Raw genomic sequence first — 12,494 nt, forward strand, 5'->3', positions numbered from 1 at the left:
TGGCCCTTTAAGAACTGGTAGGTTTAAATAACCAGGCCCTAGGTTATCCCCCTGCTCTTCTGTTTCCATTGTTGTCTGCACATTCTGCAATGCTTCTGCCAAACCCACACCTTGCGGAGGTGGCTACAGCTCCACTGGCTCCTCTTATACCAATTGAATTTGGCTGCTAGTGCCTCATTCTCCTCCCACTCAGGGCCCAGTGCAGCTCCAGTTAATGTCAATGGAATAGCTCCTAGTGACGTGAATGGGAGATGATGGAATGTGCCCTTGAGCCTTGGTAATAAGGAGTATCCCCACTGAAGTCAATGGAGTTAAAATGGGCTGTGACTGGGGTACGTGAGAGGAGCCTCAGGCCCTCTTGGCCTTCCCCAGCTGTTCCATTTTAAAGCTGCTCATGGCTTAGATTAGGCTACACTTGCCATCTTTCTGTGCCTAGGTGCCGTAGATCCATGGATTTATTATAGGGGTCGGCAAGTCTTTCAGTTCCCCTGGGGAGGGGGGAGCCCACAGAACAGGGGCAGGTTAGAAGGGTTTGCTTGCCCACATCCTTTATTCGCCAGCAGCAAAACTCTACTGCCTAACACACTGTCCATTAGCTTTGTCCTGTCCTGTTCACACCAAGATTCTTTTCCCCTGGATTCAGGTTCATCTTGGTCCTTAAATAGCTCCATTTTCACCCATACCACCCTCAAAGTCTCATTGTGGAGACTGTCCTACCAGCCAGCAAGACTAGGCTTCCTCTGGACGCTGCTGCTGACTTGGTCAGAAGGGCTCCACAGAGTGATGGGAACCACCCACTCCCCCAGCCCCTGGGGCTGAACAGACTCCCCCACTCCCAACCAAAGTTCATGTTTCAAACACAGCTTCTCCATGTGGCACCATTAGGCTCACTGATGCTGCTGGGAGAAGTTTTGCCTGGAATTCTTCACCACCAAAGCCTGGGCCAGGATTGTCCAAGATTGCTTGAAGCCCCTCCAAGCTCTCCGCCTGCCTACCCCTCTGTGGATTGAGGTGTTGCTTCTACAATGTCCCGAACCCCTGCCAGTCCCAGGGAGAGAAAAAGCGGGTTCAGTAATCCAACCCAGGCCTCCCACGGAGCAGCACTTGTACTGGAACCACTAAAGCCACCGCTGATTTGGGGGCACCTTTAAGAGCAACTTGACATCACATAGGCCAGCCCCCATTTCTCCTTCAGCAACAGGGAGCAAAGCCGCCCCCTGGAGTCTGATCTCCCGCCATTAACTCCTCACCCAATTCTGATCCCTACTTTGAGAGGAAGGCAATTAACAGCCCTAGCTCCCCTTTTCCTGAGCCACCCTTTACCTAACGGTGTTGGCAGTGCCCAGTGGGGCCTGGTGCTAGGATACATGGGGAAAGCTTGTGCCATAGAGGGGAGGTTAAGCACGAGGCATCTCAATCTGATAAGGAAAGGGCAGACTCGGCCTGTGTGTGCGCGTCAGTGCGTGACCACACACAACAAAACCTCTGCCCAGCTCGGGTCTGCTGCCTCCTCCCTGCTCTCCTGATGCTAGCCCATTAATAAATCCAGCTGTCCACTTGAGTTAAGATTCTCCTCCCCCGTCAGATAAGAGATTATCACCATGTAGTGGAGGAGTCCCCTGGGCTGAGGGGAGGGAATGCTGAGATCAGAGGCACCAGTGGCCAATTAATCCCTTTGAAATCCAGCAGCTTCTCCAACACACTGCCTTTTTTCTAAGCTCTGTCCTAAGGCGGATGGCAGCATGCAGAGCCAGTGCTCTGGGATATCTGCCCATCATCCCTGCATCCTTCCTGTGTCCCTTTGTGCTTGCTGAGATTCTGCTGAGCGGATGATGACAGGAGCAATGCAGCTGCCAGCCTAGGCACTGGTACACACTAGAAAGTACCTTGACGGGAACAGTCACCCAGCCTGGGTCGCTAGGGGGCTGGATATGAGCAGCCCCATCTGTATGGGACTGTGTCTCACCTGACTTTCCTGGACCCCAACGAGAAGGCTATGGTGGGGAGGGGCTCCATCCTCCTCTCCGGTTCCCTCCTCCCCCAGTCCTGAGCTACAGTGGACTCAGGCAGGTGCCTTGCCTGAGAGCATGAGCAGGGCTAGGACAAGCCCTTCCAGCCCAAGCATTTCCCTCCCTCGGGCAGGACAAGCCACGGTCATGAAGGGAGACCTGGCTGCCAACTCTAACAGCATAGTGGATGTGCTGCATCTGGGCATGGGGCACAGCCAAGGGGGCTTGGGGGAGCAGGGATGAAGGCAGGAGATGGCCTGGGCTGAGGATGAGAAACCTAGAGAGGCTGGGCTTGAATCAGGGACTCACAGATGTTGTCTCCCCCCACCCCCCTTTGACAGACCATTTAGTCCAACCATTCACCTGGGGCCTCAGCTCAGAGTCCAGTTCACCCCCCTTGCCTCCATATTCCTATCCCAGGGACTGGTGGGAGAGGATAGCAGCATCCAGAACTGGTGCACGTGTTTAGGAAGGAGTGAGGGGCTAGTACATGGGTGTATCCTGTTAAACAGGAGGAGCGAGGAACCTGCCATGTGTCCAGTCAGGCCCACATGAACGGGGAGATGTTTTAATTCTCCAAGGACACCAGTTATTTACACTGTTGGCACAAAGCACCAATCCTCCAGTCTGTGTGACCATAACCACCACTCGCATTTCACCCCCTCCGGGTTGGGATGGGACCCAGGGACCCCCATGTGGCTATAGACTTAGCAGCATTGTCTGAACTGGCCAGGTATCCATTCTCCCTGCAGTCTAGTGTCTGAGCTCAGCTATGTCTGTGCTGGGGATGGTGATTCCTTTTGCAGCTCATTCGATTGCCCATCTGCTCATCTCATGATAGCATGTTGCCTGGTATCTAACTTGAATTCTCCCTGCTGTATCTTAATCCTGTTATTTCTCCTCCATTGACTAATGAGAGTAATTGGCCCTGCTTCTCTCTGGAACAGCCCTCTTTGTATGAGCAGACATGTACCCTCTCTCTTCTGCCGTCTCTTCGTCAGAGCCCACGTGCTCACTTTCTTCCAGGATCTTATTATACAGACCATGTGCCTGCTGGACTGTGCAATCTTTTCTGTCCAAAGATTCCTTCCTTGTGTCCTACTGTTCAGCCCTGAAGAAAGCCAGCCCGGGAGAGGGGAAAGGAGCAAAGCAAGGAGGGGGCCACTATCTTGCAAGCTGAGGCTCATCTCAGGGCTGATTTCCCCTCTCCAGACAGCTCAGCAGATCTCTGCAGAGTGATTTTGCTCTCCGTGTTGTAGGTGCTCGGCACTGTTTTCCCTATACCTGTGGAGAGCAAAGCCCCTACAGCCCAGATCAGACCATATCCCTTAGTGAAGGTAGAAGCATGCTGGAGCTAGGCTGCAAAGTGAGGAGGAGGGGAAGGGTAAACTTTTTTCATCCCTGTTTCACCCATTGTGATCTCCCATATACTGGGGTTTGTTCTCAGCACAATGCTTGCCAGAGCAGGCTTTTACCCACAGAGCACACTGCTTGAAACGGGACAGCAGGCAGGCCCCTTCTCCTCCCAGCACGTGGAGCAGCTAATACAGCCTTCAAAGCGAGTAAGGTTAATAATATTCTTGAGCTACTTTGCATTTCCTGTTGCTGCCAACATACCTGTCATACAACCACCTGTCAAGGTTTGGCTTTGCTAATTAAAAAGGGGGAAGGTGTGGTTCAGCCAACCCTAATCTGAATAGACACATTGCCGTCATTTTAGCCATTATCATTTTTGCTTTTGAACCTTCCCCAGCAGCGCTGGGTTCCCAACCACTTTGCTAGTGCAGTGCAAGGAAGCGAAACTGACCAGCCTCGTGTCATTGCCTGCAATGCAACATGTCAAACAAACAGTACTGATGAGGACAGCAGGTGAATTTTCATAATGTTCTTTCAGATTTAACATTGGCAGGCACTGTTGATAAGGCAGGGAGAGGAAACCCCTCTGTATAGCCAACCCCAAGCGTTCCAATATGAATCAGGCCCCCCAGATGCATAGCCTGGCTTAAAAAGGATAGGGTTTTTAAAAATAAATACCTTTGGGGTTCTTTTTATCTGCTTTTAGGTCTTTGAGCCTTTAGAAGTCACATTTTGAAGCTTTTCTCCCCAACCACAAGGACTTAGAACTTTCTTTTTTCTTTAAATGAAAGCAGAGACCCTCACCGTATAATGTGATCCCCAAGAGCTGGAGCTTGACGAAGAACACTAACAATCACAGGAGTTGACAACGCTGCTTTTCAGATCTGATTCTTGACAATCCAGGGCAGTGCTGACAGCCAGCAAATTTTCACTATGGAAAATGTAGAAGCTACTGTTTGCTTGACTTTTTTTAAAAAAACCTCTTTTAAAAATACTCACAATCCAGAGAAATAGCCCTTTGCTGCCCTTTGTTTCCCAAATAATTAGTTAACTTTTCTCATCTTTTCCCTGTGTTCCGATTAGGCTGAAGTAGCAATTGAGGGCACAGGTGATTTTCTCTACTCACTGTTTGGGAAGCAGGCAGGGGGAAGGGCATTGCATATGCTCAGTGGTGACACTCCTTAAGAAGAGCGAGATGGCTGACACTGCGCATATGAGTGGCCTTTATATGCAGGCCCCCATTCTGCAACTGGCTCTACTGGAGTGGTCCTCTGTACCTACGCAGAGTCACTAAGGGCCTGCCTGTGGGGATTCAACTGTAGGATTGGGCCTTAATCTTTAAGAAGACAAAAAGGGTGATAAGCCAAGTCTCACCTGGTTTCAGGGGCAATAACAGTATAATATCGCCCCTATGGTTTAAGTATTACTCCAGTGGTGAAATCACATCTTTAGCCTTTTGTTCCAGCCATTCTGATTACAACCCTGGTAATTTCTGTTTAATTATCACACAAGTGATGCTTTACAGCTGTCAAGTTTAAAACCAGGTAGTAGAGCTGATACTGTCCTGCAGCATACAGTGAGAAGTGCAGTATGTGTGGTGGAGATCTGAACTATTACTGCACCAGCCAGAATGCATATTACCCAACCATGGGCTGCCATAGAGCTCCACACACAGAATGAATGCTTTTTTAAAAATTAAATTAGTCTGTGTTGAAGAAAATAAAATATATGGCTACTTGGCTCCATGCTATCCAATAAATGGCCTGCGATTTAAACATCAGGCCAGTGGTATATTCCAACTGAAATGCGCATGTTGGCACAGAGTTCGCATAGCCTGGCTGTGTGATATGTTGGGTCATATACAATTTGGAACATAAGGTTGTTTTTTTCTCCTCCCCCTTGTGGGCACTGTTAGCTTGCATGGATATAATGGACATTTTGGAAAGAAGGGAAAGGGGTCTAGCCAAGGTGCAGGTAGAAATTAATGGGCTGTGTTGAAGCCAGTGGAGCTACACAAGGGTGAGTATGGCCCATCTTTTCCACTTGCCCTTGAATCCAGACTAATCAACCCCATGCAATAGTTATTTTATGCCTGGAATTAACATTGGGATTTTGGTGAATAAATCACCTTCCAGAATCTACCTGATCTTCAGCAATGGGCTTGTGAGATCCAGGTACCCCTGTGGTCAACCTGTTGGCAGGAGGTTCTGCCTCCTCCCTCCATCATGGAACCTAGAGTTACACTTTGAAGGGGAATGTTATGCCCAAGGATTTGATCTCGTCAGCTGCATCAAAACAAACAAATTGACCACTGCCACCTAGGGCCAGGAGCCTTCTTCCAAACATCAACTCTTCCCAACCAGGACATGGCATTTTCCACAGCCTTCCTGCCTACAAGTTCCAAGGTCTAAACTAAACTTGGAAGAAGCCTCATGTACTTCCCCTTCTTGTTCTCGCCATGCCTGGTCTGTCTTGGGGAAGTCCAAGGAGATCATCTTCCTGCAATCCACAGCCAGTCTCTACCAGCAGGTACATCACCCACCTATGCAACACTTCAGAAGCTGCTGAGGCTTCAGGAGTCCATACCAATGTGCAGTATGTGCTTCTGGCACCGGTGACAAAAACAGCGGTCCTTGGAAACCAGTTGGTTGTTGTTGTTGGTGTTTTGTTTTTTTAAGACGTTTAATGGGGAAAATGAGACTTTATGGGAATACATGTGCCCTTCTGGAAACATCACCAGTTCTTGGAACTTTGGGGATTTTGTAGATCATCCACTGTGATTAGACTTTAGTGGACTTTGCAGAGCAAACACACACAGCTCGCTCACTCTCCATCATCTTCTGCAATCTTAGCTATTCACTTAGTGAAAGAAACACAACATAGCTACAATGTGTCAAGATGATTTAGCATTTGTATCAGTCACACGATTCTAGTGTCCATTAGTTGCACTGTCAGCTGACATCTAATGAGTTCTGACTTTGGATGGCAGCCCTTGAAGCAATCAGGGTGAAAAGGATTCAAAATACAGGCCTGAGAATACAAACAAGTCTCCAGAAGCAGGAGCAGATGCAGGAGATCAGGTGATAACAGACGGATTCTTCTTGTTCAAGTTAAGGAGAGAGCTTTTTCATCAGATTTTTCTTCTGGGGAACAATTGGCTCTGAGTGATAAGATTGGATGTGGGGAGGTGGAGGTGGGAGAATGACATCATAGATTCTGGGCAAGTCAACGCTACAGTTCTACATAGGCACAGCTGCACCAATGCAGCTGAGCTGCTATAGCGCATCCGGTTTAGATGTACTATGCTGACGGGAGAGCGCTCTCCCATCGGCATAATTACTGCACCTCAGTGAGAAGCTTAAGCTATGTCAGTGGGAGAGTGTCTTCCACCCACAGCTCCAGTGTGGACAGTGCAAAACTTGTGTCACTGGGGGGGGCTTTTTCACACCCCAGAGCAATGTAAGTTAGACCGACTTAACTGGTAGTGTAGACCTGCCCTCTGAGAGAGACATGATGAGATAACAGCTTTTATTGGATCAACTTCTGTTGGGGAAAGAGACAAACTTTCAAGAAGAGCTCTGTGGAGCTCAAAGCTTGTCTCTTTCCCCAACAGAAGTGGGTGCAATAAAAGATATTACCTCACCCGCCTTGTCTCTCTGATACCCTGGGACCAACACAGTTACAACAGCACTGAAAACTAATGGATTCTACAATTCTGTGAAGCTTCATTCAATATGCTGTAGAGCTGGTTGAAAACAAAAAATCCCAATAAAATGTGTTATAGGAATTTCTCAAAAGTTATTCCTGTTTTGTTTTGTTTTTTTCAAAAGAGAGCTGGAGAAAAAAAACCTGAACAATTTTTGGTGAACGGTTTTTTTCCTTTTTCCTTTTATGCTTAAAAATTGAATTTTTGATTAAAAATGTATTCAAATCCCTCACAAATTGAAAAATTTCAACCAGTTCTACTAAATAGTCAGGCCTCAAGGAAAAGAGAACAAAACAGAAGGGGAAGATAGACAAGGATAAAGTTGCTATATTGATAGCATTCTAGATGGGTCGGGTGATCCAGAATAGATGCAGGTGTCTGAAATTCTCCTCTGCAGTCATCCAGGATCTGAAACAGTTACAGACGTGTTCCATCAAAACAAACTGGCCTGGTGCATACGCACAGCTAGTAGGGTGGAGTCCTGCACAGAAATTTGTGAAGTTGTGGTTTTAGCTCAGACTAACCCATTATTTCCTGCAGCAGTTCAGCAAATGACGAAATGGTGCCTGTTTCTTGGGAAAGGAAGCTGACCTCTGGCCTTGTTTGTGTGGAGGTGGCTGTGGAGTTTCACATTTGTTGCAGTGAGTGTATGAGCAATGAAGGGCAGGGATAGAAAGGTGGTGCCAATAAGCATGTGGTAAGAAGTGTTTTAGAGCATCCTAGTCCCCATGTCTGACTAAAATTGGAGAGCCATTGAATGCTTCCCCCAATCTGATACCAGGCATAACTCCATCCAGTCTCACTTCCCCTGTTCAGCTCCCCAACCATAATCCCACTGATCTGACCAAAGCCTGAGTCACCATCTCACCTGCTCCCTTGATCCCCTGGATTAAGATGGAGTGCTGGGGTTTGGAATGGCCTCAATTTGCACCAATGTTACGGCAGCCACCAGCCATGCTGTCAACTTCCATTGGCCACATTTTCCCCCCCTGAGGGCTGCACAAACCTTGAATTAATCTGTCGTCTCTGGGGGCACCCACAAACCCACTTCTGTGCTCTGTAACGTGGCTTGGACCCATTCCTTAAGTCATGCTGGTTGCTACACTCACAAAAAACATTCCCCATGGCTTCCTTCAACCCTTGATTGCATATAGGCAGGTATGTCAGAGCTTTCTAGAGATTCAAGAAGATATGGTCCCAAAAGATCATGATACCAGAGCGTAAAAAGCCTGGCCATTTTGGTTTTCCTGACCTCCAGGACTCAGCAGCTGAGAGATACCTGCTTTCCTTGAGCAGAGGAGCCAGCTAAATGAGGCAGAGGCGCTCCAAGCACAGCGCTATAGGCACGAGGGACTAAAAGGCACAATCACCATAACAAATCCTGTACCCAGAGATGCATTTCTACAGGGCCCTTTATAAACACAGGACCCAGTCCTGCTGCTGCCGAGGTTGAAGGAAGCTTTGCCATTGCCTTCAGAATGCACAGTATGCAACTCACAGTGGAAGCCCTCTGCCCTGAGGCACTTCCAGGCTGGACAGGGTCAGATAAAAACTGACTGGGTGGGGCCAGAACACAGTGAGAACTGGGAGCTTTTTAAGTGGGAGTGGTGAGCATGCTATAGTCCCATTGCTTGGCATCTGTGGGCCTTGGGGAAGTGGTGGCTTTTCGGGGGGTAGGGATTGACTGAAAAGAGATCAAAGGGGGTGGCAGGGTAGAGCGAAAGGCATGCAATGGACATTCTGAAAGGAGAAGACTCCTTGGCTAAGGAGACAGCTGTGTGAGTAACGCCTGGTGTAACTGCAAGGCCTGAGATGCCCTAACTTACCACAGCAATACCATTGGTCTCAGCCCACTCTCCAAGGAACAGATGAGCATTAACCACAAGGGATAATGTAGCCAGAGGCCCAGATGTATAATTGTCACTAACACCTAAATTGCCTTGCATCTCTAGAGAGGCTAATCGATCCAGGTCAGGGGGATGGTGTTGGTAGGGATCTGGCAGCACTTGCCTTCTGAGGCCTGGCTAGTGGGAATAAAGCTCGTCATTCTCTAGCTATGCTCTCAGCCTAATGTAACCGTTTGCAGGCAACGTCTCTACCCTACCTCACACCTCCCCTGCTCCCTACAACCCGCCCCACATAGGACACAAGTGAAATGAGTTTAGATGGTTTCGTTCTTACTCCACTGTGGACAAAAGTGCTGTTCTGCAGTGAGCCAAAAGTCAAAGTATTGCAGATCAAGAGTGAGCTACACGAGCAGAGCTGTGTGGGCCCCCAGACTGAATGAGAGAGAGAGAGTGTGTGTGTCTGTTTTGCAGGTGCAGACTGAGGACAATTAGCAGAGCTGTGTGGAGAGCCCAGGAATGGAGTAGCAAGGGGAGCTACCTGGCTGAGGGGGATTAGCAGGGTTAGGTGGGAGGAATCTTGCCAACTTTATGCCTGGTTCCGACCAGCACTCCGTGTCCCTCATTTTATGAGCATCACGTTCATTCACTAATTAGTTTAAAAAAAAACAAACCCTAACAGGGTTTCAGGCTATTCTGAGACTGGGCATGCAAGGCTCTGCCCAGTCCCTCAGACCTTTTAAGCTGCCATGGAAATGACTAGCTGTGCTCTGCTGTCTCAGGGTGACACACAAACCCAGCAGGACTCGTCTTCCTCCCCTGCCCCTAAATTGCCATTCTCCAGCACCTCTGAGTGGCTGGCTGGCTGAGCGCACAAAAGGCAGACTAAGCAGCAGCAGAAATGCTTCCCCATCCTGGCAACGAATAGAGGAAGCTCAGTGTGGGCAGTGCCAACCTAATGCAAGCCAACGAAGGGGCTGAATGAAGTAAGGAGCTCTGTGCATACCCGCCTCCCACACTTCCCAGCTAATGCTGGAAATTAACTAGCCCATTTCATGAGACATTGCTGATTGGACACCAAGAAATGGCACCACTGTTGCTCATAGCAGAAGCTGTGTGATTTGGGCAGCCAGCCACAGTGATACGTCCCTTCCACCATATGCATTCAAATCAGAAGAGCAGAAGCCCAGCTTGCCATCTGCTGCTCTAAGGAACCAGCTTTTCACTCCGTCCAGCTCAAGCAGAGGCGCTTACTTGCACATACAAAGCAAAAGTTCTAGTGTCGTTCCCAAGAGTTCAAAACTCTAGGAGCCACTTTTTATCCACCCCTCCCTCCGTGTGCACACAAAGAAATGCTGTGTCATTTTATTGGCTCTCCCTGCTTTTGCCCCTTCATGCTGCTGGATAGGACATATACAGTGTTTGGGGATCCTCAACATACAGCCAAGTGGAGCAGAAACTGCTCTCAGACTTCGGAGCTGAAGGTCATTCCTCCCTAGCTTTGCAATGAGGTTGCAGCCTTGACCTGCACCTTCAATGCCCCATGGGACTGTTTGCCTCCCATAGCACTAGTTGAACTATTGCTAATGAATTATTCCATTCATTTGCCCTTATTTCTGTTGCTGATTGTTCCTGGCCAGACTTGGATTTTTACTAAATAGTTTATTTGAAATTTTTCGAAGATGTGTGTACTAACGTGATTCACTTCTGCGGATCCATGTTTGGCCGGGGGGGGAGGGAGAGAAGAGACGGGCAGGTCACCCAAGTCACATGGTTTAATTTCTGTGCCAGAGGAGAGAAGTCCAAGAGATTTCAAGATGGCTGCCTGAACAGACATTCCCGTGAGTCTTGGCACAGGTATGCATTTGTAAAATAGCTGCAATACTTCAGCTGTTTGCAGACTTTCCTCTGTTTAGAGGAAGAAGGTTGTGAACACCCTGGAAGGCAATTTAATACAATTTTTATTGTAACAAATATTCGCAACCTCTTTTTTTACCATGTTTGCCCAGTTTTAACCACCTCTCAGGGCAGATGCTGCTAAACAAACCTACTATTCTTTGTGCATTCTGGAGTGTGGTTTATGGTACATTTTGGGAACACAACCACTTGGGCTTGTTTTCAATGCATCACCCTGCTTTCCAGGAAGTGGGCGGCACTTGTAATTTACACAGAGTTGTTCTTGGGACAAATCTAACCCTTTTGTAACTGGTCCATCCACGCTGTTGGGAGTTGCACCTGCCTCATGTGGCTGAATCTGGTCCTTGGGCTTTTGCAAGGTTACTAAACAAAATCTCATCTACTTCAGCTGTGTCACTTCTTTAAGAAAATATTTTGTAAACTTAAAAACACCCACCTCAACATAAAGTGCTTAGTGGTAGGTAAGGAGTAGCTGATGTTCTGGAGATGTCTTGAAAGAATTTTATAGCTGCTGTGGTGGGCTTCTCTTATGTTGGTGATAGCCCTGAAGTATACCAGAATGTTCATGTGTAGCTTGGAAGAGAGTAAATACTGTATGTTGATTTGCAAGGGCTTTAGGGTAGTGCTGTTGACACACCTTTAAGGTGGCCATTGCTGCCAGTGATAACCTCACACCATATCCTTTCTGATCTATAAGGCCAGACCTTCAAGCAGCTAAAGGCCCCATTGGCCTGGGGTCCGCAGGCAGCAGAGCCATGGGTGTTTGTATCCGTTGTGTGGAACGAGGCACCGGTGGGGATCTGTCTAACAAACTCTTTAGTGAGCATTGGGAACAGTTTTGACTTTTAACTATGTCAATATGATCTAGCTCTGTCTCTCTCTATGTACAAACAGTATATCACAATGTTGCCTTTTCTGTTGGAAATATCAAAGTACAAAGATTGTAAACCAAATCGGTGTAATAAAAGTTCCAGATGATTCACTGACTCCGGCCTCAGCCGTGGGTTTGTGCGTGTCAGAGACTCTAATGTTATTCACTGGTAATGAACATAGGACTAGTAGGATGAGGCCAGACCCCCCTGTACACAGAGGTAAAAGGACGTTATCCTGTGAGGCCTGTCATGGCTCAGTGTTCTCACAGGAAGGATCAAAGGACCTGAGGAGTCAGTCAAGTGGCCCCTTTCCTATCACACTCCTCAGGTGGCCCATAGACTGGCCCCAACAAGTATTTTCCCCTCCAGGAGACAGAGCCCTGCCTGCCTCTTATTCTTATGCCCCCACTCCTTCGCTTCCCCTCCCTCTGAATGCAGGGGAAGCAGCTCTGTTTTCAGCAAGACAGCTTGGCTTTCTGGGCGCAACGTGTGCACAGTGCACACAGAGCCGCATGGGTTCTGGCTGGGATGTTGCAGCTCCTCCTACCCCCCGGCTAAAGAAAGGTTTGTGAAAACTAGCCATGCTCCCTAAGATGAGTGTCCTATTCAAAGTGAGCCTCACCAGTCCCCACAGCAATGCCAGTGAGGAGCAAAGGCAGAAGAGCACAAAACCCTTCCTAAGAGGGGGAGATGTATTATTTATGGAACACAGCTCTTTAGCTTCATCACACATCTGTCTAGAATGCTAGACAGTGTTTATAAAAATATATTCAAAGCCTCAGCTGGGTCA

This window comes from Gopherus evgoodei, chromosome 3 (genome assembly GCF_007399415.2).
Source record: "Gopherus evgoodei ecotype Sinaloan lineage chromosome 3, rGopEvg1_v1.p, whole genome shotgun sequence".
NCBI lineage: Eukaryota > Metazoa > Chordata > Testudines > Testudinidae > Gopherus > Gopherus evgoodei.